Source organism: Rattus norvegicus, chromosome 12 (genome assembly GCF_021556685.1).
Source record: "Rattus norvegicus strain SHRSP/BbbUtx chromosome 12, alternate assembly SHRSP_T2T, whole genome shotgun sequence".
In the NCBI taxonomy this organism is placed as follows: Eukaryota; Metazoa; Chordata; class Mammalia; order Rodentia; family Muridae; genus Rattus; species Rattus norvegicus.
Window position 1 is genome coordinate 19,346,180 of NC_141545.1, and position 25,263 is coordinate 19,371,442.

Consider the following 25,263-nt stretch of genomic DNA (forward strand, 5'->3'; position numbering starts at 1 on the left):
CTGAGTTGCCCATTCTGGCCTTGTATTCTCTCATAGTTCATAAGCTGCCTGCCTTTACCTCCCAAGTGGTCAAGACTCCAAGTCTTAGTTAAGCGTCTTTACCTCTGTGAGCACAAAGATGTCTGAGACATAAGATACACTTAGGCAGTTGCCCTTTCATCTCCACACTTCTGTCTCCATTCCAGCTCCTCTGGGATGGCCTCGCAGAACTGCGACCCAGCTACACCCAGCATTGCTGCCATTCGAGAAGGAGTAGAGCCCTGCAGGGGCGCCACCCGGTGCCCTGTAGGCAAGAGGCTACAGCAGGAGCTGATGACCCTCACGATGTCTGGTGACAAAGGAATTTCCACCTTCCCTGAATCAGACATCCTGTTCAAATGGGGAGGGACCATCCACGGAGCGGCCGGCACCGTTATATGAAGACCTGAGGTATAAACTCTCCATAGAGTTCCACAGTGGCTACTCTTACAACGCACCCACAGTGAAGTCCCTCACACCCTACTACCACCCCAACGTGGACACCCAGGGCAACATCTGCCTGGACATCCTCAAGGATAAGTGGTCTGCACTGTATGATGTCAGGACCATCTTGCTCTCCAACCAGAGCCTGCTAGGAGAACCCAACATCGAGAGCCTTTGAACACACATGCTGCAGAGCTCTGGAAACACCCCCCCCCCAGCATTTAAGAAGTACCTGCAAGAAACCTATTCAAAGCAGGTCTCCAGCCAAGAGCCCTGACGCCAGCTCTCCAGCTTTCTCTTGTGTTGTCTCTTTTATTAGATCGTCTGTCCTTTCTCCATGGTTTCTGAGCCATGCTGTTGATTTTTGTTTTATTTGTTTTTTTTTAAATTAAGTCTGCTTGAACCCTTACAATGTATATTATATAAATACACATTGATTGTTTTTTGTATAAAAAATAAGATACACTTAACAAATCTTCAGTGGTGCACTAATTTGTTATAAACCAATGGTTCCCTTTGAGGGTTGGATATCAGATGTCCTACATATCAGATATTTACATTATAATTCATAACTAGCAAAATTGCAGTTATGAAGATCAGTGAAATAATTTTATGGGGTTGTATATTAAAGGGTCTCAACATTAGGAAAGTTGAGAACTACTGCTATAAATATTCTGCCTTGGGGGCCAGCAAGATGGCTGAGCAGGTAAAGGAGCTTGCTCTACAAGCACAGTGACTGGAGTTCAATCTTTGGATCCCATGTAAAAGTGGAAGGAGAGCATCAAGTCCACAAAGTTGTTCCCTGACCTCTGCACATGGGCCATGGTACCACATATGCCCACATGCATCTCATGAACTCTCATATGCACACACTCACATGCAAACACACACGTGCATGCACACACACACTTGCACAAGCACAGCACGAACACACACTTGCCATGTGCACACGCACACACACACTCACACACACAGACACATTCGCACAAGCACAGCACAAACACGTTCTTGCACATGCACATTGTTTCTCTCTCTCTCTGTTTCTCTCTCTCTGTTTCTCTCTCTCTCTCTCTCTCTCTCTCACACACACACACACACACACACACACACACACACACACACACACATGCCACAACTTTAAAAACCATTAAAAGTTCAGCAAGAAACTGACACTTCTACTCTGCTACCCTCAGTGTTCTACATAACAAACCTTTTTTAAAACCCACACACTGATGTAGGAAGGATATTTCCCAGAAGAATAAAAACAAGCAGGGAAGAGAAAAGGAGTTCTGTGTCAGTAAGTTCCCTCTGATGAATAGAATATTTTCCTGAGTGATTTATAAATGTCAGGTATGTTCAGTTACAACCAAGGGGGACAGCATCGCCCCCTGTAGAGGTGAGAAAAGTGAGGTACAGAGGTGCAATGGCTTCAAGTGCTTGAGAAAAAAGTGTAGGAGACAACCTCAGAACTGTTGGCTTTTACATGTATGGGTCTGTTTGTGAGTGTGTTTGTGCATCTGTGTGTGTGTGTGTGTGTGTGCGCATCTGTGTGTGTATGTTTGTGTGTGTTTGTGTATGTGTGTGTTTATGTATGCGTGTGTTTGTGTGTGTATGTTTGTGTGTGTGTGTGTGTGGATGTGTATATGTATGTACACCCATGGAAACCAGATAATAATCTTTGATGTTGTTCCTCAGGTGTCATCCACCTCCCGCTGCCACTGCCCCCCAACATTTCTTTATGTGAGTGTGCGCATGCATGTGTGCAGGGGTGTGGGGGGGTCAGAAGACAACTTGCCAGAGTCAGTTGTTTTCCACTGTCCTGAGAATGAGGTTGGTAGGCTTGGAGGCAAGCCCCTAACCACTGAGCCATCTTGCTGGCCCCACTTTCTTTCTGAGACAAGTCTAGCTGGCTTAGACCTTTCTGAGTTCATTGGCTGACTGGTGAGCACCAGCAATGCACCTGTCTCCACTTCTCCTGGACTGGGGTTACCACTGTGTTCTCCTCTGGCTGTTTCCCCCTTTCCCTGTCCCTTTAACATGGGTTTGGGGAATCAGACTCAGGTCTTTATGCTTTCAAGACAAGCACTTACAGACTGAGTCATCTCCTCAGCCCTACACTTTCTTTTACACAAAGCTGTTTCCTAGTGAAAGCCTGGCTTGTCTCAGTTAGCCAAAAGGAAATGAAGTCAACAACTGCTTTCCTAAACCAGGTCCTTAATGGAAGCTATCACGGCTTTCCCTGTTGGACCTGCCTACCCTGGGGTGGTAGTTTGAATGTAATTGGCCCCCGTAGGCCCACAGGGAGTGGGACTATTAAAAAGTGTCGCCTTGTTGGAGTAGGTGTAGCCCTCCTGCTGAAGAAAATGTGTCATTGTGGGGATGGGCATTGGGGTCTCCTATGCTCAAGCTATGCCCAGTGTGGCACACAATCTCCTGCTGGCGGCAGATCAAGATGTAGAACTCTCAGCTCTTCCAGCACCCATGTCCGCCTGGATGCTGCCAAGCTCCCCACCATGACAATAGTGTACCAAACCTCTGAAACCACAAGCCAGCCCCAATTAAATGCTTTCCATATAAGAGTTGCTGTAGTCATGGTGTGTCTTCACAGCAATAAAGCCCTAACTAATGCAGCTCGTATGGGTGTCTGAGGGTGAAGACTGTATCAATACAGGCTCTGCAGAAGGTCACGGAAGCCTGCAGCCACACAGAGTAGGCAGCTTCAGAGGGAGAGAGGTGAAGCCTTGAGATGAAGCTGCTATGTACTCAGAAATAAACCTTTGCAGCAGGGGAATGACCCTAATCCCAGCCATCATTCCCCACGTGAACCTTTTATGCTTGAGGAAGCTAAAGGAGGAGAGGTTACTCAGGTTACATTTAATTAGAAAGGATGTTTAAAGAATAGCCAGGGCTGGGGAAATGGCCCAGTTGGTAAAATGCTTGCCTTGCAATCAAGAGGCCCCGAGTGTGATCTCCAGAACATGATAAAAAACAGAGTGTGGGGTGGGCACTTTAATCTCAGTGCTGGGGCCAGGAAGATGCTAGATGCCTGGGGTTCACTGGCCAGCCAATCCAGCATACTTGATGAATTCCAGGCCAGGGAGGGACTCTGCCTCAAAAAAATCACAGTGGAGAGCACCTCGGAAACAACAACTAATGGTCTCCCCTGGCCCCTCTACACATATGTTCATATACATATGTATACATATGTGCATGTGCACACACATGAACATATACCTGTTCGTGCATGTACATGAACACACACATACACACTAACATAAGACTCTTATTCTCTCTCTCTCTTTCTCTCTCTCTCTCTCTCTCTCTCTCTCTCTCTCTCTCACACACACACACACACACACACGGAGGGAGGAGGGGAGGAAAAGAGGAGAGAGAGAGAGAGAGAGAGAGACAGAGAGAGAGAGAGAGAGAGAGAGAGAGAGAGAGAGAGAGAGAGAGAGCGCCCAATCCTATCTGCCAAGCTGCTAGGTTGCTGCCGAGACAGTATGACAAATGAAGCTTCCCACATTTCCTTGCAACTCAGGCACAGAGCTGCAGCATGTGGCCAGTGACACGTCTGGGCCTTAGGAACACAGGAGTGCTGATGTTTGGAACCTTGGAGGATGAAAGAGACCAGCCATGTTGATGATAGGCAAGGTACATACCAGACGGGGAGGTCAGCAGACAAGAGACCTCCCCGCTGGACACTGCTGGGTGTGATGGAGGCACAGTGAGTGACTGTTGAGCCTGGAGCCCCGAGTAGAAAGAAGGGAGAGTTAGATGCCTAAAGGGATGTGCTCAGTTCTGGCCTTGTAGGTGCCGTGAGAGCTCTGAGCTTTATTCTAAAGGAGGAGCTGAGGCTACTGGAAGTTTTAGGGGAAAGTGCTGGGATATGACTTTGTTTTAGTCCCCAAACCCTGGCAACTATGAGGAAATTAAGTCTAATGGTAAAGGCAATCCAGTGAGACCAGCCAGGGGCATAGGGGCCAGGAAGCCTGGATGATAGGGGCATCTGGTTTTTAGCTATTTTCAAAGGCAGAGTCCCAGCCTTTGCTGATGGCCTGGCCATGGTTACAGAAAAGCACCATTTCTGAATAGAAATACCTGGAAGAGGAGGCAGTCAAGGCCAAGTCAATGGCCCGGGTTCCACTGCTTTACATGTGAGATGCCAGTTTACCACAGAGCCAGCCTCTTGTGATGCCACTCACCTGTCCTCTTCCCTTGCCCACTACCACCACAGTTTTAGGAATCTGTCACTGAAGATCGACTGGGCTTCCATTTTAGCCCTGGGTAGTCTGGGGAGGATACTCCTTGGCTTGAAACCCAGCATTCTAAGAACGCTGTGGCCTGTCAGCTTTGGGGGCATCCAGTGAGTCCATGATGTGCTTACCCTTGACCATTAACGCAACCTGTGCCAACTAGAGCGTGTGGCCAGGTGACACTGGGGGAACCTGGTTTTGGGAACAGACCCCCTACTCCACACAACCCCACTGGAAGCTCTGACTACCACCCTCCGTCTCAGCGGATTCAGACCAAGTTTGCTCTATGGAGGAGCAGGTCATGAGAAGAGGGGCTGGAGGGCTCAGTGGATAAGGCCCTGCTGCACAAGCATGAAAACCTGAGCTTGGATCCCCAGCACCCACATGAAAACCAAATGTGGTAACACATCTTTGTAACCCCACACTGTGGGGAGGGGACAGACAGATCCCTGGGGTTTACTAGCCTAGCTGAATCAGTGAGTGCTAGGTTTGGTGAAGTCATCTCAAAAACATAGTGGAAACAATAGAGGGAGACATCTGGTGTTGACCTCTGGCCTCCACATGCACCTCTCCCCACATCCTCTCCATACAAAGTTTATAGTCTAACAAACCTGGTTCCTGACTGCATGAAGGATGATCACGTGTACTGGAGCATGTATGTATGTGCACATGTGTGCACGTATGCAGGAAGAGTGCGCGCTTATTACTGCTGCAGGCACTGAAGAATGTGTGAATGTACGCACGTGCTGACGTGTGCATGAAAGATGATCACAAATTGGTGCTGCATGCACTGGAGCATGTGTATGTATGTACACATGTTTGCATATGTGCAAGAAGGATATTAACTAATTAATGCTGCATGCATATGTACATGTACATATGTGTGTAGGAAGGATACTCAGTAATGAGTACTGCACCCACTGCATGTGTGCATGTGTGAAGGAAGGATGCTCACAAATTAGTGCCCCATGCACTAGAACATGTGTGTTATGTAATGCACGTGTGTTGGAAGGATGCTTAGTACGCACTGCTGCTTGCACTCTAACTTATTGTTAGGTTGTGGACAGAATCCTTTTTAGGTACTCTGTGCCTAGGTCCACTGAGCCCTCCCACTAGTGGTCTATACCCCATTGTGGAGTGAGGCTTCTCAGGGCTGGCTGCCCTCTCTCCTCGAAGGCCAACTGTATGGCCACGATCACGGATTGGAGCATGCACTGGAACTCTGAACTCATGCCATTTCTTCAAAGTCCACCACAGCTCATTAAACTCACAACTGTCTTTAGGAAAAGCCCGGGCCTGAAAGAAGTAGGGTTTTACCAGAGCCTTGGAGAATAAAATCCGGTTTCAAATTCTCTAGCACTGAGGCTCCCTCCAGCTCCTGGAGGGGAGACTGTGAGTCATCCCTGAGCCATACCATGTTGTCCTCTTGCCATAATGGGGCCCATTTGTCCCCCACCCAAATAATGCTCAGTCATTTATGCCAGACACAAACCCCAATACATGTCTTTCACGTAGCACACAACACACATTCTTCTTAAGTCTAAAGGGACCTGTTACATGAGAGGAGGCTTTGTCATCATGGCCACCCTACAGCCCCAAAGAACCTTTAGGTTTGGCTTCTCAGAACCTAAGTCTGTGGTGTTTTCAGCTCTGTTAACCTTTGTTGAAGTGCAGGGCTAACAGGGCCGGGAGTCTACCTCAAATCTCGCCCTTCAGGCTGGAAGACAGCTAAGCAAAGGCTTGCCTTGAAAGCGTGAGGACCTGAGTTTGATCCCCAGAATCTACTTTTAATAAGTCAGGCCCATCCTTGCATGCTGTAATCCAAGCACTGGAGAGTGGAGACAAGTGAATCTTGGGGATCCCTGGCCAGCCCAGCCTGTTTGATGAGCCCCAGGACAGTGGGGGGGGAGTCTCTGTCTCAGAGAAAAGATGGGCAAGGTACAACAACCAAGGTTGACTCCAGGATTCTCATATCTACACCCTGACACACGCATGCATGCATCTCTCTCTCTCTTTCTCTCTCCTATTTTTGTCTCTGTCTCTCTCTGTTTCTCTCTCTTTCTCCCCACACACACCACACACCCACACCCACATATACACACACACACCACACAAACCACACACACACCACACACACACATACACACACACCCACCAAACACACACACACCCACCAAACACACACACATACATATACCACACACCCATATACACACACATACACATACACACACACCCACCAAACACACACACCAGACATATACACACCACACACACCACACACACATACACACACCACACACCCACACCCACACACACCACACACCACACACACACACCACATACACATACACACACACCCACACACACACCCACACACATACACACCCACACACACTACACACCACACACACACCACACCCCCACATACACATACACACACACACCAACACCACACACACCCCCACACACACCACACACACATACACACACACACCAACACCACACACACACACACACACACACACACACACACACACACACCCCTTTCTTATTCCTTAAATTGGTGGGATGTTTACAGAACCCGAAGAGAAAGAAAAATTGAAACCAAACCCAATGAGAAGGGACTGGAATTTAAGTTGAATCTTCAATATCTAGTAAGAACAGTGTTTACTGATGGCATTGACCCAATAGATGGGATAACAGTTATGAATCTGCCAGATGTGCCAGTAAGATGGCTCAACTGATAAAGGTGTTCGTCACACGAGCCTGACTACCTGAGCTCCATCCCTGGAACCCATGTAAAGGTGCAAGGGGAGAGCTGATTCCACTTACCAGCACCAGGGTAGCGTGACACACATACCACCCACATCAAACACAGATAGAAATTAAAGAATGGCGTACATTAAAGCAGGGGTATTGGCCACCTGGGAAGAGTAGGAGGGACCATTGCCCACCTGGCAGCATCTCTGTCACACCACCTCACCTTACCAAGGTGTTACAATCTACCAGGTGCTTGCAGGCCTTTTGGAATACACAGACACACATGTCCCTACGCTTCATGGTTGTCAGGGGACGATGTGTCTCACCAGGTGCTTGTTAGATGAAGACATAAACAGTGTCCCAGGGTAGTACTATCACACCACTCTCAGGACAGCGTGCTGCCCGTGGCACTCATGGCTTTCCCTTTCCCCTGCACAGTGGAGATGCACACTAGGGCTGGGGCCACTGAGATCAACATCACTGAAGAGATCTGAGCAGGGCTGGCAGTTGGCTCAGTTGATAAAGTACTTTCTGCATAGCATGAGGACCTGATGTCCATCACATGAATTTATGTAAAAAGCCAGATGTGGTGATGTGTACCTGCAATCCCAGTGTTGGGGATGTAGACAGTCTGGGGCTCACTTCGAGAGCTCTGGGGATCCTAGACAGCTCTGGGCTGGTGAGAGACTGTCTCAGAACAGAGCGATGGACAGTCAGAAGAGTCTGAGCTTTACCCTGGAATGAATGGGAGCCAAGAAAGTCTTCATGCATGTGCCTGTGTGTGTTTGTGTATGTGTGTATATGTATGTGTATGTATGTTTTGCCCGTGTGTGACACACACATGCCTCAGTGCACAGGTGGAGGTACAAGGACAACCTTGGGTGTTGGTCTTTCTCTTCTTCCTTGTCTGACACTGGGTCTTTTGCTTGCTGCTGCCTATGGCAGACTACCTGGCCCACTAACTTCCTGGCATTCTCCTGTCTCTGATTCTCATACACCATAGGACTTTTGAATCCTACCATAAGATTGCTAGAATTATAGACATGGTACTGCCTCTGGTTTTATGTGGGCTCTGGGGATCTGAACCCAAGCCTTCACCTTTGCAAGTCAAACACTTGACCTGCAGAGTTATGTCCAAGCTTCTCGTCTGTTGTTGTTGTTTTGTTTTGTGGAGATGAGGTTTCATATGCCCCAGGCTAGACATGAACTTACCATGTAGCTAAGGATGGCCTAGCCAAGCACTCTGTCCACATCCCCAGTCCTCTTGGCTCAGTGCTGGAGCTGAGCGTCTAACCCACTCTCTGACAATGGAAAGGGCAACAACTGGCCAGTCTTTGGTTCTTGACCTTCCCTCAAACACAGCAGGAGGGTTGGCTGCTCTTCTGGAGGGTGAGTTAAAGTGGCTCGAGGACATTGCGTTGATGAAAACCGGGAGGATTTTCTGTGCATCCGAGGTCTCTGGAGCCACATGCAACTTTCATGTCTGCCCTGCAGCGTGAAGTGGTCTTGTTGGGGGATTAAGTGCTTCCCTGACAGCGAAGCATCTCAGAGCAACAGGTGAGTGGCCGCTTGCTGCCTCGAGGAGCCCGGGCGCCATAACTCCAACTGTAACTCTGAGGCTCCCGGGGCTCATATTTTTTAAAAAGGCTTAGACGCGCACATATTTCTCTAGTAAAACACAGAAATTAGTTTTTGAGGGTGCAGCAGTGAGGAATGTTCATGCATCAGGCAGCCCCAGGTCACTCCCCAGCCTCCAAGAGGCAAATTTCCCAAGGCAACATGGGCGGTTTAAAGATGGGCTTTATTGTGAAAATGGAAGTCAACGGCTAGCTTCTCTCTTGACAGAAAAACCATGTTCAGAATTGGACAAACTCTTCCCATTATTGATGCCTCCTGACTCACTTTGTATGTGCAGGGGTGTGTGCATGTGTGCATGTGTGCACACATTGCTCATTCTTGGGTAGCGGCCACATGTCTTTTTTTTTTTTTTTTCTTTTTACCAGAGTTCACCATTAAGCTAGGATGGCTGACCGCAGACAGAGCCCCAGGGATATTCCTATCTCCATTCTCCAGTTTCTACGCCCTAGCATTGGGATCACATGCCCTCATCCCCATGTCAGCTTGTCACATGGGTTCCGGGACAGAACTCAGGTCTCCATGCTTGTGCAGCCAGCATGTATGTCACCAAGTGAAAATGGCTCCATAGCCCCTATGTCACTTGTCAGTCCACGTCCAGCTGGCCTTGTCATAATGGTCTTTTCTGGCTATTTCTAGGCTGCGGAAGTGTGGGGTGAGGAAAAGTCTAAGGAAATGTTTCCAGGTGGTTAAAAGCTGTTTCCTTTGTCCTTCACCAGCTATACCCAGCTGCGACTCTCAAAGGCTTTGCGATAGTGCACTGAGGCATGCTGGGATGGGAAGGGTGGCTTCAGGGACAGACCCAACTCCCATAGCTCCAGCTGTTCCCTAGAGCTGAGCCAGCTCTGGTTGATTGGCTCTTTCCTTCTTGTCCACTGGTAGGAGGGAAAGAATGCAGGAAACACATCAGGGCATCCCAGTTACAATCCTGTCTTCCCCATGCTCTTCCATTTTTATTTCATCATATTCCTGGACTTGCCAATTGACAGGAGATGATAAATTTAAAAACCCAGGACAGCTTGACAAATAGCCCAGCCACTGCTTTCCTCCTTGCTCACAGCATAGTTGGGAGCTTGTAGGTTTCGAAATGAATGGATCACAGCAGAGGGTGTGTTCTCATCGGCTCTTTACTGGGCAGAGAAAAATGAAGGTGATAAAAGGCACCTCTCTGGATGGGGTATTTATTTCTTTAGTTCTGAGTGAGCACACATTGATAAACCGTAAAGCAGGAGCTTGGAGTTTGGAACTTCACAGCTGGACTCGAGAGTGAGTCAGACATAGGATCCAAGAGACAAGAGTGGAGAATCCTGGTTCTTATGCAGATGTGTAACTGAGCAAACTACTATCTAGTGGCAGAGGGACTGTGTGCTGAGGACCACATGGGGCTGTGTAGATTGAGTGACAGGGCACCTTCCTGAGCTGAGGTCACTTCCACACAGAGTTCTAAAGTCACTAAGAACTAACTAGGTGCATAACAGGTCACTGTGAGCTCCATTAAGCAGTGCCTGTAGATAATTCTGCAAAGAACGCATATCTGGGCACGGAGCCGATGCCCATCTGAGGCGATCAGCAAGGACAATGGGAACCTGCAGGCCTCATTGGTAGGGACCCGTGACACATTAATGCTTCCTCGCCCTTCCCCATTCCCAGCCCCTGCTGTAGGGGCTCCATGACAAAAAGCTGACTTCAACGTCTAATGGAAAGACACAGTCAGGCTTTGTTAGCAGAAGTGGCAAGCATGCTGAGTACCTTAAGATCCACATCAGGGCTGGGGATGTGACTCAACTTCAAGAGTACCTTGCCAGTGTGCAGCAGGCCATGGGTTCCATCCCCAGCACTACAAAAGCCTATCATCAGAGCTCTTGGGAGGTGGAAGACAGAAAGATCAGAGTTCAAGGTCATCCTCAGTTACATCCTCAGTTAGTTATCCAAGCTAACCTGGTTGCATTAGGCCCTCTCTTTCTCAAGAAATGAAAAAAGAAAAGAACACTGATGTATTTAGTAAGCCGACATGGAAAGACGGACCAAATCACCATTAATATTGTACTTAGAAATAGTTATGGTGGGGCTGGAGAGATGGCTCAGTGATTAGGAACACTGAATGTTCTTCTCGAGTTCTGGAGTTCAATCCCTGGCAACCACATGGTGGCTCACAACCATCTGTAATGGGATCTGATGCCCTTTTCTGGTGTGTCTGAAGACAGCTGCAGTGTTCTCATATACATTAAATAAATAAAAAATAAATAAACCTTAAAAAAAGAAATAGCTATGGTGGTAAATATTGTATTTAACTCTGATACAAAGTGCAGAGAGGGCAGAATGATTTCAGGGTGGGAAATTTGGTATGGGAAATTATAGCTCTCTGGTTCTGGTGAAGGTTGGGGAAGTAGGAATGGACAAGCCTTTCTTGGGGAGGGGCTCAGGTCCGAGGAGAGCAGAGATGGGGCATCTGAGAGAATGCCTGGTACCCAGTGAGGCTGGGGACATTTTGAAAGAGAAGTTCTGGCTGTCAGCTGTGGGCCTCACACATTGTGAGACCAAGTGAGCTCTCTTCCCAGATCCATATTCATGTTTGTGACCTGGCCACCATCCTACTGGGTGTCAAGTGGCATCTCCAATATCTGCATCCACTGTGGCTTCTACCGTGCCAACCTGAAACCCTGTCCCTATTAAATATTGACTTCTTAGCCTCCCTCCCTCAGTCCTTGGTACGCACCATTCTGCTTGCATGAGTCTGTCTATGCTAAGGATGCTATCCAATTTATGCAACATGTTGCATTGTGTCAGGATGTACTTCCTTTAAAAGCTGAATAATATTTCATCATATGCATCATACCAGTTGTTTCTTGTGGCCGTGACAAAATACTTGAAAAAAAAAAACAATAAAAGGGGGCTTATTCAAACCCATTGTTGCAGGGTACAGTTTATCTCCTGGAGGAGGAATGGCAACAAGAGGATGGTTTCATTGTATCTACATAGTATCCAGCTGCTTTCATTGTATCCACTAGGCTGCAGTCTCCAGTTCTGCTGCCCACAGTTAAGGTAGGATATACCACAGTGGTTAATCCATTGTAGAAGCCTCCCCGGGTCAAGCCCAGAGTCTTATTTCCATGGTGACTCTAAACACCATGGAGAGTTGACAATCAAGGTTACTCATGATGGCTGCATGTCACATTTTGTTTACATGCTCATGCGTCCGTGAGAATTTGGATTTCCAGTGATTTGGCCACCGAGAATAAGGCTGCATTGAACATGTACGGTGAATGTTTTCAATTATCTGCTTTCTGTTCTTTGGGGTTCAAACCCAGATGCAGAGTTATTGAGCCACGTGGTCATCCTATGGTTTCTGTGCAGGGCTCCGATTCTGCTCCCCCCCTTTTTTAGTCCACCTCTGTTTCTGGATTTGTTACATTTCCTGCCTTTACTCATAGTCATCCTGTTGAGCATGAACGGTGGCTCTCTGTGGTTTTGGGTCACATTTCTCCAATGATAGGCGGTGGTGAGCATCTTTTTATGTGCTCATTAGTCCTACATCTTCTTTGGAGAAATGTCTGGTTCCACTCTTGTCCATTTAAAAAGCAGGTCATTTGTATTTGTTGCTATTATTGCTTTTTGAGCTCTACCCACCCACCCACCCATCCATCCACTCATCCACCCATCCATCCATCCACCCATCCATCCATCCACCTATCCATCCATCCATCCATCCACCCACCCATCCACCCATCCACCCATCCATCCATCCACCCACCCATCCACCCATCCATCCACCCACCCATCCACACATCCATCCATCCATCCATCCACCCATCCATCCACCCACCCATCCATCCACCCACCCATCCACCTATCCATCCACCCATCCATCCATCCACCCACTCATCCATCCATCCACCCATCTACCCACCCATCCATCCACCCACCCATCCACCCATCCATCCACCCATCTATCCATCCATCCATCCATCCATCCACCCATCCATCCACCCACCCACCCATCCATCCACCCACCCACCCATCCATCCATCCACCCATCCATCCACCCACCCATCCACCCATCCATCCACCCACCCATCCACCCATCCATCCACCCATCTATCCATCCATCCATCCATCCATCCACCCATCCATCCACCCACCCACCCATCCATCCACCCACCCACCCATCCATCCACCCACCCACCCATCCATCCATCCACCCATCCACCCACCCATCCATCCACCCATCCATCCACCCACCCATCCACCCATCCATCCACCCACCCATCCACCTATCCATCCACCCATCCATCCATCCACCCACTCATCCATCCATCCACCCATCTACCCACCCATCCATCCACCCACCCATCCACCCATCCATCCACCCATCTATCCATCCATCCATCCATCCACCCATCCATCCACCCACCCACCCATCCATCCACCCACCCACCCATCCATCCATCCACCCACTCATCCATCCATCCACCCACCCACCCATCCATCCACCCATCCATCCACCCACCCACTCATCCATCCATCCATCCATCCATCCATCCATCCATCCATCCATCCATCCATCCATCTGGAGTACTAATTCCTCTCACGTACACATGCTCTCTCTTCCTCTCTTTCTGTTTTAGATAAAGTCCTGCTGTGGATGTCCAGAACTCACTGTGTAGCCCAGGCTGGCCTAGAACTTTTAGTTCTAGAAACTTGTAGTAACCTTTCTTTTCCAAATGTGGAAAATACAGGCGTGAGCAACCACATCTGGTTTACACAGTACTGGGGATGGATGCCAGGTCTTCTTGCACATTTGCAAGCACTCTGCCAACTGGGCCACATTCCCCTGCACGTTTCCACTCCCTTGATAGTGTCCTTTGATGAATTAAAGATTGAGATTTTTATTATATTCTTTTGATGACTTTTTGGAATCAAAAAGTTTTGGAATCACGCCCAAGGAATCATTGTCACATCCAATGTCGTGGAGCTCTCCCCGCCCCATGCTTTCTTTGTAGTCTCGGGTAGTATGCTGCTTAGGTCTTTGATCTGTCCAAGCTAATTTCTTTTTTTTTTTTTTTTTTTTTTTTGGAGCTGGGGACCGAACCCAGGGCCTTGCGCTTCCTAGGCAAGCGCTCTACCACTGAGCTAAATCCCCAGCCCCCCAAGCTAATTTCTGTATTGATCATGACATGACTCTGTGGAAGATGATGCTATGGTATTGTCCACTATAGACTCCCAGCAAATGGCTTTAGGTAGGCATTGACAGGCGCTTGAGAAAGTCCCGGACTTGTGGGTGAAAGGGGACGGGGAGAGACTGCAGTCATCTAGACAGGCCATGGTGCCCCCTGCAGGAAGAGCAAGTGCTCACTCACACTTTCTCCCCTCAGCTAAGGGACACCAAGGTGACTGCTGAAGGGATTCTTTGAGGTTTCCTGGGGTCAGTGGCTGGCTCACTAATGCGCACGTCAGCGTCTTTCCTTTACCCACACATCCTAGGGTGGCAATGGTGCTTACATCCTTGGCGGACCCCAATACTCTGCTTCTGGGGAGAAGATGAGTCAAGAAGCTGCCCCTTCCAGATGGGCAAATCTGGATCCACACACACCTGACCCAGTCCCTGCAAATGTGAAGGTACAAGCTCTCAAAAAGCCTACATGTGCTTTTGAGCATCAGGCAAACAGCAAGTGCCTAATAGATGCTTGCTAAATTAAGCGAGTTCCGCTTTACATTCCCCAAATAGATACCAACCCCAGTACACAAGGCTTCCCCCCAAGTCAAGGCTTTTGCTTGTGTGTTGGATGGTGGCTTAGCCCTATTCCCCAGATATGCTTCTGACTGTCTGCCAGCCTCAACTCCTGGGGCAGTTCAGACTTCTCCACATAGCGTGCGATCCACACACGGCATCAGTGACTAGAAAAGTCTCTTTAATACACAAAGCAAGAACAAAGAAATTCAATCCGGAGTCCCTGGCGAAAACAGAGCATTATCTTAACAAATGTTTTGAGGACATGAGAGAAGGAAAAGGAACGGGGGTTGGGGGGGGAGGTAAATAAGAGGGGGAGGGTCACAGACTGTTCAGAGACAAGCCTCAACACCGCAATTACGCTCTCTCCTTAAAATACATGAAAGATCTTTAGAAAGCCAGGAGAAATTGAAGTTATTTTCCCTTGCTGCAGACCCACTGTTCAGCTCACCGGCCAGAAATTACAGCAATTGAAGCTGAAGGGAAATTCATAGTCTGGTTATAAAGAAACTTGCTTAGGAAGCCACAGAGCCGGCCATCATGCCTGGGATGGCTCCATTTTGAAGATTTTGCTGGACAAGGATAAAATAGAATGGCTCTCTATTTCATATCGCTCCCCACTGCCCAAGCCTCATACACTACACACACACACACACACACACACACACACACACACACACTCACACACTCACACACAAAACCCTAACAGGCCAAAAGGGTCAGGATTTGGGGAGGTAAGGTTCTTGACGTTTCAGTTTGTTGGGGCAAGAGGCACCTCATGAGCCAATCAGAGTCACGCAAGTTAGAACTCTAGAGCCAAATAAAACCCCTCATTTGCATATTTAGTGATTCATAAAACGGAGACACCAACAGGCTGTAATACTCGGAGCTGAAGAAGTGTTTTACCAATTGCTATCTTTTTCTTTCTTGTGAATCCATCTTATACACAGATGCTCGCTCGAATAGGCTGGCGGACGTCTCCTTGGAGCTCTTTTAAGAGAATCGATTTATTTTTCTTTTAGATTTTTATTTAGTCTTTCTCTCTCTCTCTCTCTGTGTGTGTGTGTGTGTGTGTGTTTTGTATGTGAGTGTCCATGAGTGTGCTTTCCCATATGTGTGTATACATCTGGGGACCAGAGATCAATGTCAGGTGCTCTCCTCTATTGCTTGGCACTGTCTGTCTGTCTGTCTGTCTGTCTGTCTGTCTGTCTTGAACAGGGTCTTTCACTCAACCATTTTCACTTTTACCATTTTGGTTAGATTGGTTGGGCAGGGAGCCCCTGACTACCTTCCTCCCAGAATGCACAGGGGTTGTAGCATGTGCTGACATGTTCAGCTTTTACATGGCAGCTTGGGATTGAGCTCAGGTTCTCATGCTTGCCCAATGAGCACTTTATCCCCTGGGCCACCTCCCCAACCCCCTTCCTTTTATAACCTAAAGCCTTGTAAAAATTGTCCAGGCTGGCTTTGAACTCACTCTGTGACCCAGGCAGGCCCTGAACTTGCAAGTTTTCTGTTTCAGCCTCTGAGAAGCTGAGACTGGAGGCCTGTGCCATTAGGTTGGACTGGATAATCAAGTTCTTAAAAAAATGTTTATTTGGGGAGGGCAAAGTCAGGAAATCTTAAATGGCTTCTGCCCTACCAATACAAAGCATTTCTGAGTACTGTTTCTAAACAATGAACAGTAAGAAGTCAACTGGGACGCCCCATCAAGTCCCACCAGCTGTATCCTTTCCATATGGTCCCAGGAATGGAAGAGGGCTCTGTTTTGAGCGTAGTAGAGATTCTGTCCTCCTTGACTCTAGGGGGCGCTGTACGGCCGAGTCGTCTTTGTTACAATATGGCAGACAACTGCTTAAGGCCACAGGCTACCTGTGGGATCAGCGTCTTAGATGTTTATTATCCCAAGTTTACCACTCCTGAAAAGAGGCCGTCTTGGTTCAGCACACGTGTGACAGGGTGGCAAGGGGTCTACTTTGTTTCTGCTTGTCCTCTCACTCCTGTGCCCACCGCCATCTATCTCTGGGAATTAGGTGGGCCATTGTCCTTGAAGATGGGCAGAACAAACAAGACTGTGACGGGAGCCAGGGCACAGGGATGCTTTGCAAGATGAAGAATGGGAACTCAGAGCACAGCAGGAATGTCCCCTTCTGCTTTCTCCTCTCTTTTCGTGAGAAGTCGCTATTTTAGAATTACCCTTGGGTGTCACAACAGAGGAACAAACAAATCAGGATATCTTAAGAGAAGAAAAATATTTCTTTTCCTGTCTGCCCTGGCTTCCTTTAAATGAATAAAGTCAGTCCCAGAGCGCAAGAACAGAGCACTCTGCTAGAACAAGACATTTTCTGATATGACCCAAGGTTATCTATTTAGACCGACCAGTTCTCTCTACTCAGTCTACAGTGAAGCAAGGTGGGAGAGAGATATATATACAAAATGTCAACACAATCTCATTTATATTTGGTCTGAAATATATACCAGCCATAAATCTAAGGGTGGTGACAGACACAGAATTAAGTGTATAAAAACAGTTAAGAGGTTTCCTAAGACGCATACTTAACACACTCCATAAACGCTGTCGAGAGGGGAGAATGTGACTGACAGGAACATAGCCAGGTACTTTGCATCTTTCTCCTCTTGCCCTCCTTCCTCCCTTCCCTATTCCTTCTCTTCCTCCCTTTTCCCCCTTTCTGTCCCTCCTTCCCCTCTGTTGCCTGTGGGTACACTTGCCTATGTGTGCATATGTGTGGGCCAGAGGTGACGTCAGACTTCCCTTCCTTGATCACTTTCCATTTATTCTGAAGTAGTTTCTCTCTGAGCCTGGGCTAGACCGCCTGGCCGGCAGACCCCAGGGATCCTCCTCAGGGGCCTCTCTGCTTGGCTTGAGTGCTGGGGATCTGAACTCGGCTCCTTGTGCTTGTGTTACAATCCTTTTCCTCACCAAACCATTTCTCCACCCCATGCACAGTCTCTTCACCTAGACGAGGATGCAGGGGAATGAAAAATAAAGTCCTATCCAGTTTATGCCATAGCTCAGACACTTTAAGAAGCTGGTCAGTGTGCGCTTAGTTAAAACGTGGAAAGCCAGTAATTGCTTAGCAGATCTGGATGCTACAAAAGATCGATTCAAACACAGGGATGCCAGGCGTTGTTAGGATCCCAAGAGTCTTGTGCAGTTTTAAAACTACCTGGGTGCTCAGCTTCTCATGCAGCAGAGTGAATGGCAGGTATGGAGAATTTATAGGAAGTCCAAGACAATTGTGCCAAATTATCATGGCAGCCCCAAACCTCTCTCCATGCTGCCAAGAAGAGGAAGTCTTAGAAACTTAGTCTCTTAATCCATGGGACAGTCCTTACGTGCATTGTTAGATGGTCTGTAAGAGACACATTGCAAAGGAACAGAGCCAGGCCGCTGCACCTTTGGTAACTAGCATAGCCACTGTACGCAGATAGCAACTTCAACAGGAGCAAGAATAAATGCATGTGTGTCCCACCAGGGATAAACATTTTCAAAGGGTGACATCAGGAAGGACAGGGGTATCCTCAGGTGACACTGAAAAGCAGTATTGAGTGGGACAGGGACTGAAGTCCAAAGACACAAACTGCATACTTCTTAATGAGGTCAGGTCCCACATGGCAGTTGAGCTGAGTGATGGCAGTGTGTGTGTGTATGTGTGTGTGTGTGTGTGTGTGTGTATGTATGTATGTATGTGTGCATGTATGTATGTATGTGTGTGTGTGCGCATGTGCATGCACGTTTGTGTGTGTGTGTGTGTGTGTGTGTGTGTGTATGTGTGTGTGTGTGCGCGTGTGGATGTGTGTAGGCCAGAGGTCAACCTTGGCTGTTTCTTAGGAGTGGTGCACTATTCTATTGATGAAGTCTCTTACTGGAGAATTGCTGATTAGACTGGGATCTACCTGCTCCCATCTGCCCAGCACTGGATTACAGCAGGGGCCTCCATATCTCCCTCCCTCCTTCCTTCTGTCTCTGTCATCTCTGTCACTTTCTCTCTGTCCTTACCCCCCCTCTTTGTCTTCTTTGTCTGCCTGTCTGTCTCTGTCTCTCTGTCTCCCTCTTTCTGTCTCCCTCCCCACCCCATCCCACTCTCTGTCTCTCTGTCTCCCTTTCTGTCTCCCTCCCCACCCCACCCCACTCTCTGTCTCTGTCTGTCTCTGTCTGTCTCTGTCTGTCTCTGTCTGTCTCTGTCTCTGTCTCTCTCTCTCTCTCTCTCTCTCTGTGTGCATATGTATTGCATGCATGTGAGTGTGTGTGTACATGTGTGTGCGTGCATGCCCATGAGCACACATTTGCAGATACGGCATCCAGGGTCTTCCGTGTGGAAGCGCACTTTCTACTTCAGTTGCATAAGAGAATAAGAGACTTTATTCTGGCTAAACGTGTCCATGGCCTGGGAACACAGATTCAGGTTTCCTCGAATACCATGCACTACCATGGAAGTGGTTATGTGAGATTTTATTAGTTACAGACTCAAGAAACTCATAAATCAAGCATTTACCACATACAGCGCAAGGGGCCACAGTTCGGTGGTTAGAGCAAAGCTGGAGACGCTGTGCTGAAGACAGTAGCTGAGGACACTCAGCTTTTAGGTCTGTGAAAGCTAGCAGTTTGTGAAGATAAATTGTAACATGTTAGTAGTCTGAAGGATACTAAGTCCCCACAGGTGTGGGCAATGAATGACTGTCCTGGGGACTAAAAATAGCCCAAGATAATTTGGCTTGGGACTGCAACATTCTAATTTTCCATAATCTCAAAGTTCAGACGTTTGGCCTGAATCCCAGATGCAGTCTCTCTCTCTCTCTCATTATTCATTCATTCATTCATTCATTCATTCATTCATTCATTCCCACAGCCCCTCTTTGGAACTTCAGCTCATCCTCCATCACTCTCCAAGGTCCCACCTTGAGATGAGAAGCTCACCATTTTCAGCTGGGATGGCTGACCAGAGAACTCTAGACCCGCCTGTCTCCATTTCTAGGGTTACATATTGCTTTACATCAGTGCTTGGGATTAGAACTCAGGTCTTCATGCCTGCAAGGCAAGCACATTACTGCCGGGGCCATCTCCCCAGCCCATGTCCTGCCTTCCTCTACCATGGAGGCAAAGGCAGTGTGCTCATCCTAGCTGCCCCCTGGGTACAGGGAAGGGTGTGCTCAGCATTAGAGACTGCCGTTTCCATCGTAACTTAGTCGCTGCTGACCTCTGTGGCGCTGGCACTTTCGAAGGTGACACAACCTGAGTCTATTGCTAAGGGAAATGAAAGCTACAGAAAGTCTGCCCCTCAGCTTCCTGTTCCTCCACCTCGAGCGTGTTTTGCTTCACTTCAGCAAATAATCTTGTTTTTAACTAAGAAAAGTTTCAGCATCTTAATCAAATAATATTTGCAGATGTGGGTAAAATGTGCATATATTAATGAAATTAACTTGTGAAAGGGTTTTAATTAAGTTGTAGGATTGAGGCATTCAAACTAAATAATATTATTAGCTCACCAAGGGGAATTTAATGCTAAAAAATCCCCCGAAAAACAAGGCAAAATTTTGTTCAATTACCCAGAGAATTTAAGACCAAAAAATCCACTTGTACTTTAATCAACTAGCGTGGCACCCCTGATAGTTCTGGATACAGCAGATAATGGCTATAATTTACATTGCCTGAGAATTCTATTAATTCTCCTATACCTTTTTGAGGTTCTATCATTAATTGTTAGGAATGCTGCCTAATCAAGACAGAGCCAGTCACCCAAACAATTAACCTGTTTCTGAAGGTGCAAATAGAAAGATAATTTATCAATTTCCAAATGTTCCTTCCCTCTGCTGCAACACCGGCCCGGCTTTTCTCCCTAAATACGCCTTGGCTGAGAACCCATGGCAGCCGCCTTCAGCAATCAAGAAAAAACAAAGAATGTGTTCATTTATAAAGGTCAGGCCCATAGCTCTGCACCGAGGAACAATCATTTGTTAACTCCGGCAGGAGCTTCAGTCACGGCCGCAATTTCCACTATCTAAAGACATAAAATGAGCTAGATTCCTGCAGAGAAATGGCCTTCAAAACCCAATTTATTTGTGAAATTAGAGGGTGTTGTTTTTCACTGCAGAGTTGTTCTCTGAAGTGACCTACGTGTGTCCAGACACAGAAAGAAAACACACAGTAAGATTCTGCTCTGCGATGCATGCCGGGTGGGTTTGGTCTTTGGCCATTGCAAACTGCACACTCTTTTCACAAGGCTTGGGGAGAGCGCAGGCTTTGAGTCCTTGGGCTCCTGGCTTTGCTTGTCACCAGCTCTGGCCAGCTTCCTTGCACAGCATGATACATAGGCTAAGCTTATTTTGTGAGGGTCAAGCACACACAGGCAGGGGCTTGCTGTGCAATGATGAAGACCCGAGTCTGATCTGTAGGACCTGCACTAAAAGCTGGGTGTAGGGGCACATGCATATAATCCTGCTGATGACTGGATGGGAGGTGGAGGCAGGTGGATTCCTGGAGCTTACTGGCCAGCTTGCCTAGCTACCTGGGGAAGCGCCACACCAGCGAGAGAGCCTGTCTCAAAAGAAAGGTGGAAGATGTTTGGAGAATGACACCTGGGTTGTCTTGCTGACCTACACACACACACACACACACACACACACACACACACACACACACACACATACACATGAAAACACACACAAGACACACACACATGAAGACATACACACACATACACGCGAAGACACACACATACACGAAGATACACACACACACACACATACATTTTGTGTGTGTATAGCACTGTATCCAGATTACACATAGGTACTCATTTACACCAAATGTTCCCTAAAATATTTAACCAAAAATAGAAGACCAACTCAGGAACTATCCCCTGCTGAATAAAACATGTGTCTCCCCTATTTATTCATTTTATGTACGTGCTATGTATGTGTCAGATGTGTGTGTCTCCGTGTGGGCACACATGCCGTGGTGCTCGTATGGGGGTCAGAGGGCAACCTCAGGGGTTGGTCCTCACATTGCACATTGCTTGAGATGGGATCTCTTGGGTGTTTACCGCCGTGCACTCCAGGCTAGCTGGCCTGTGAGCTTCCCTGAATCCTTCTCCTGCCTCAACTTCCCATCTTGCTGTAGTAGCACTGGGGTTTCAGGTATATTCCATCCAACTCCTATCCTCATGCGTGTGTGGCCAGTTCTCTACCCCCACGAGCATCTCCCCAGCCTGCATTCTTTCCTCTGTGACTAGGCTGTGTCTAGAGAGAAGGTCCATAATGCTGATGGGTGGTTAGAAAGGAACCTATCTCCCCTGGACAGGGGTGAAACCTGGGGCAGGCTTGTTCCACTCCACCATTGTCACGTCTGACTCTGTCATGTAAGGAGCTTGCGGGGCAAGCGTGAGGACCTCAGCTGCAACTCTGAGAACCCACAGAAACCTGGATGCAGGAGCATTCGTCTGTGTCCCCAGTGCTCCTAAGGAAAGATGGGAGGGGAACGCAGGAGGATCTTAAGTGTGCAAGACAGCTAGCCTGGAGTGTGAGCGCGCGTGTGTGTGTGTGTACACATATACACACATATGTGTATGTATTATACATATATATATGCATGTATGTATATGTAAGTATATATGTATGTATAAACTAATAACAACAGAAAGACCCTGTGTCAAGAAATGTGGAAGCAAGGACTAACATTCAATGTGGTCTGACCACCACATATTCACTGTGGTAAGCATGTACCTGAGAATGCATATGTCTACACACACACACACACACACACACACACACACGAGAGAGAGAGAGAGAGAGAGAGACAGAGAGAGAGAGGGAGAGAGAGAGATATTTTTATTTATTTTTATTTTTTTTTTATTTATTTTTTGGTTCTTTTTTTCGGAGCTGGGGACCGAACCCAGGGCCTTGCGCTTCCTAGGCAAGTGCTCTACCACTGAGCTAAATCCCCAACCCCTGAGAGAGAATTTTAAATCTCTTTGGTGAAATTAAAATATTGGGATTCTTTTTGGTTTGAGTTTGGATTTTAGTTCCTCAAGACAAGGTCTCCACGCGTAACATAAGCTGACCTTGAATTTACTATGCAACTCAAGCTGGCTTCAAACTCACTATGTAACCCGGGTTTCCTTCAAACTCAAGGTCCCCTGCCTTAGTCTCCTCCATGCGGAGAGTTGGAAGGTGATACTACGCCCAGCCCACGAAGGGTAGGCATGGTTGGCCTCGGCAACTTCAGTTTAAATGAATGCAGGAGACACATTTCCATGGGAAGAGGACAGCTGTTGACCCTACCTGTACCAGGAAGCTTCATGATCTTTCCTTTGAGCAGCTCTGTGTTACAATAGGAGAGAAAGGCCATGCAGAGGCCCTCACAGGCCTGGGCCAGCCTTTCTGGGCGCATGTCGGGGGATGAAGTAGGGTAAGGAGGGATGTGTGCATCTAACATGTAGGCTTTATGTGTACACACACACACAGCACCCATGCACATGTGCATCTACACACTCACATGCATGTGTACACACACATACACAAAGTCATGCACACACATACCCTTGCACAGGCACATACACACACATATACACACGCTTACTCATGTACACACATACCCTCTGCCATACATGCAGACAAGCATAGCTCCATCTGTGACCTTGGCTCTACACGCTCATTCACTCCTCACACTGTGCGTCTGGGTGGGGTGGACTCCTGTGGTGAGCAGAGACTAACAGTAAACATTTCTTTCCACGATGGCAGAAGAAACACTGTCACTGTCACAACAGCCGCCTCAGTCACAGGGTCCTGAGCACCACTGACTGCAGTCCTGATTCAGAACCTAAAGTGCTCCTGTGTTCGGGCGAGGCCTAAAGAGTCTATTCAGCACCTCCTGCCTGGTCTCCCTTATATTCTATCTATTTTATTCATTTTGCATTATTTATTTAATTTATGCACTTTTTTTGAGACAAGATCTTGCTAGATAGCCCTTGCTGCCCTTGAACGTGCCAGCAAGCCTCCTTCCTCAGCTTCCTCAGTGCCAAGATTAAAGGTGTGTGCCACCAATCCCAGATCTCCTTACTCTGTGTGTGTGTGTGTGTGTGTGTGTGTGTGTGTGTGTGTGTGTGTTGTGTGTGCACATGCCTGTGGAGGCCATAGCTTGCCTTTGTCTTCCTTTTACTTTAGAGACAACTTTAGTCTTAGGCCTGGAACTCATCAAGTAAGCTAGACTAACTGGCCAGAGTCGTAGGACCCACCCATCCCTGTCTCCTGGATGTAGTTATGTTGGTAGAGGATAAAAAGCCCTTGAGCCATTTAAGACTTGGGGGAAGAGTGGGTCTCCGTGTTCCGGGACCGAGGAGCTTACCTCATCTATGAGAAAGCCTGTCCAGTGCCCTCTGCCTCCCTCTATCTGCTTCTTGAGAAGCCGCTGGCCTAGCTTGCTTCTGTGCTTAGAACCAGCAGATGGATGCTAAGCCACCACCAGCTCAGGAAAAACTCACAGCAAGCTGATGCTGTCCTTCATCCAGTCAGCTTAGGAGGCTGCATCTAGCAGGTTGTGGCACTCCTGAGATGCCAGCTGATGTCCTTGTATTACCAGCCGGGGAAAATTACAGTGACCATAATGAAGAGTGAGAATCCTAGACTTGAAGTGCCCGAGAAGTGGGTTATTTACCGTGTGGGCTGGCCCCGCGCCTGTCACGTATTCGGGAGCTAGGAAAACAAACATTTTAAGTGGGGAGAATTACGGTAGACAGGAGGAGGGTAATGGGTGAAGAAATCCATTATTATCTTTACTGCCACTTCGTAAACTTGAAAATTAACATGCCAAAACTCTGAGGGATGGCTCCTGGAAACGCTACAGAGTAATCAGCACTGCGCAGGCGCCGTGAGCCAGAGAAAGAGGGCAGCGTCTCCTTGTCTCCTTTCAGAAAGCACCTTACACACCGAGCTGTGTCCCCCGAATCCTTGGTTTTTGCTTTAATTACTTCATTTTGGAGGTTCCCAAATGAGCGCAGCCACAGACGGTTCCTCTGCAGACAGCTGCTACACTTGTGTGTGGCCAGGTTCCGGTCTCTATCTCCCTCAGGGACAAATTCCAATGGAAGGGAGTCGGAGGAAGGACTGCAGGCACCAGCCCCTTGCCCCATTTGTCATCTGGCAGGGAGCTTACTCACACACTGCCAGAGTTACCCCAAGGGACCCACTCCATCATGGCCATCTGCTTATCTCAATGTCCTTGGCCACATTGTTTTGAAGGACAGCCACTCTCTCCAGTCACATGCCCAGTACCAATCTACCCAACACGAGTGATGGGAATCTGTTCTCTGACACCACCCCTGTGGCCAGTCCAGAAACCCAGGGTCTGAGTTCTGCCCCCTACTTTGCCTTACACTTCGCTGATTACCAAGGGTCTCCCTGGAC

The 25,263-nt window shown here is 47.9% G+C and overlaps 1 protein-coding gene and 1 pseudogene across 1 annotated transcript in view; one reads left to right on the forward strand and one right to left on the reverse strand.

The window, feature by feature from the left end:
* Nucleotides 1–25,263, reverse strand: part of Sdk1 (sidekick cell adhesion molecule 1) — a 983,759-nt gene that overhangs the window by 287,183 nt on the left and 671,313 nt on the right.
* Nucleotides 196–739, forward strand: Ube2c-ps2 (ubiquitin-conjugating enzyme E2C, pseudogene 2; annotated as a pseudogene).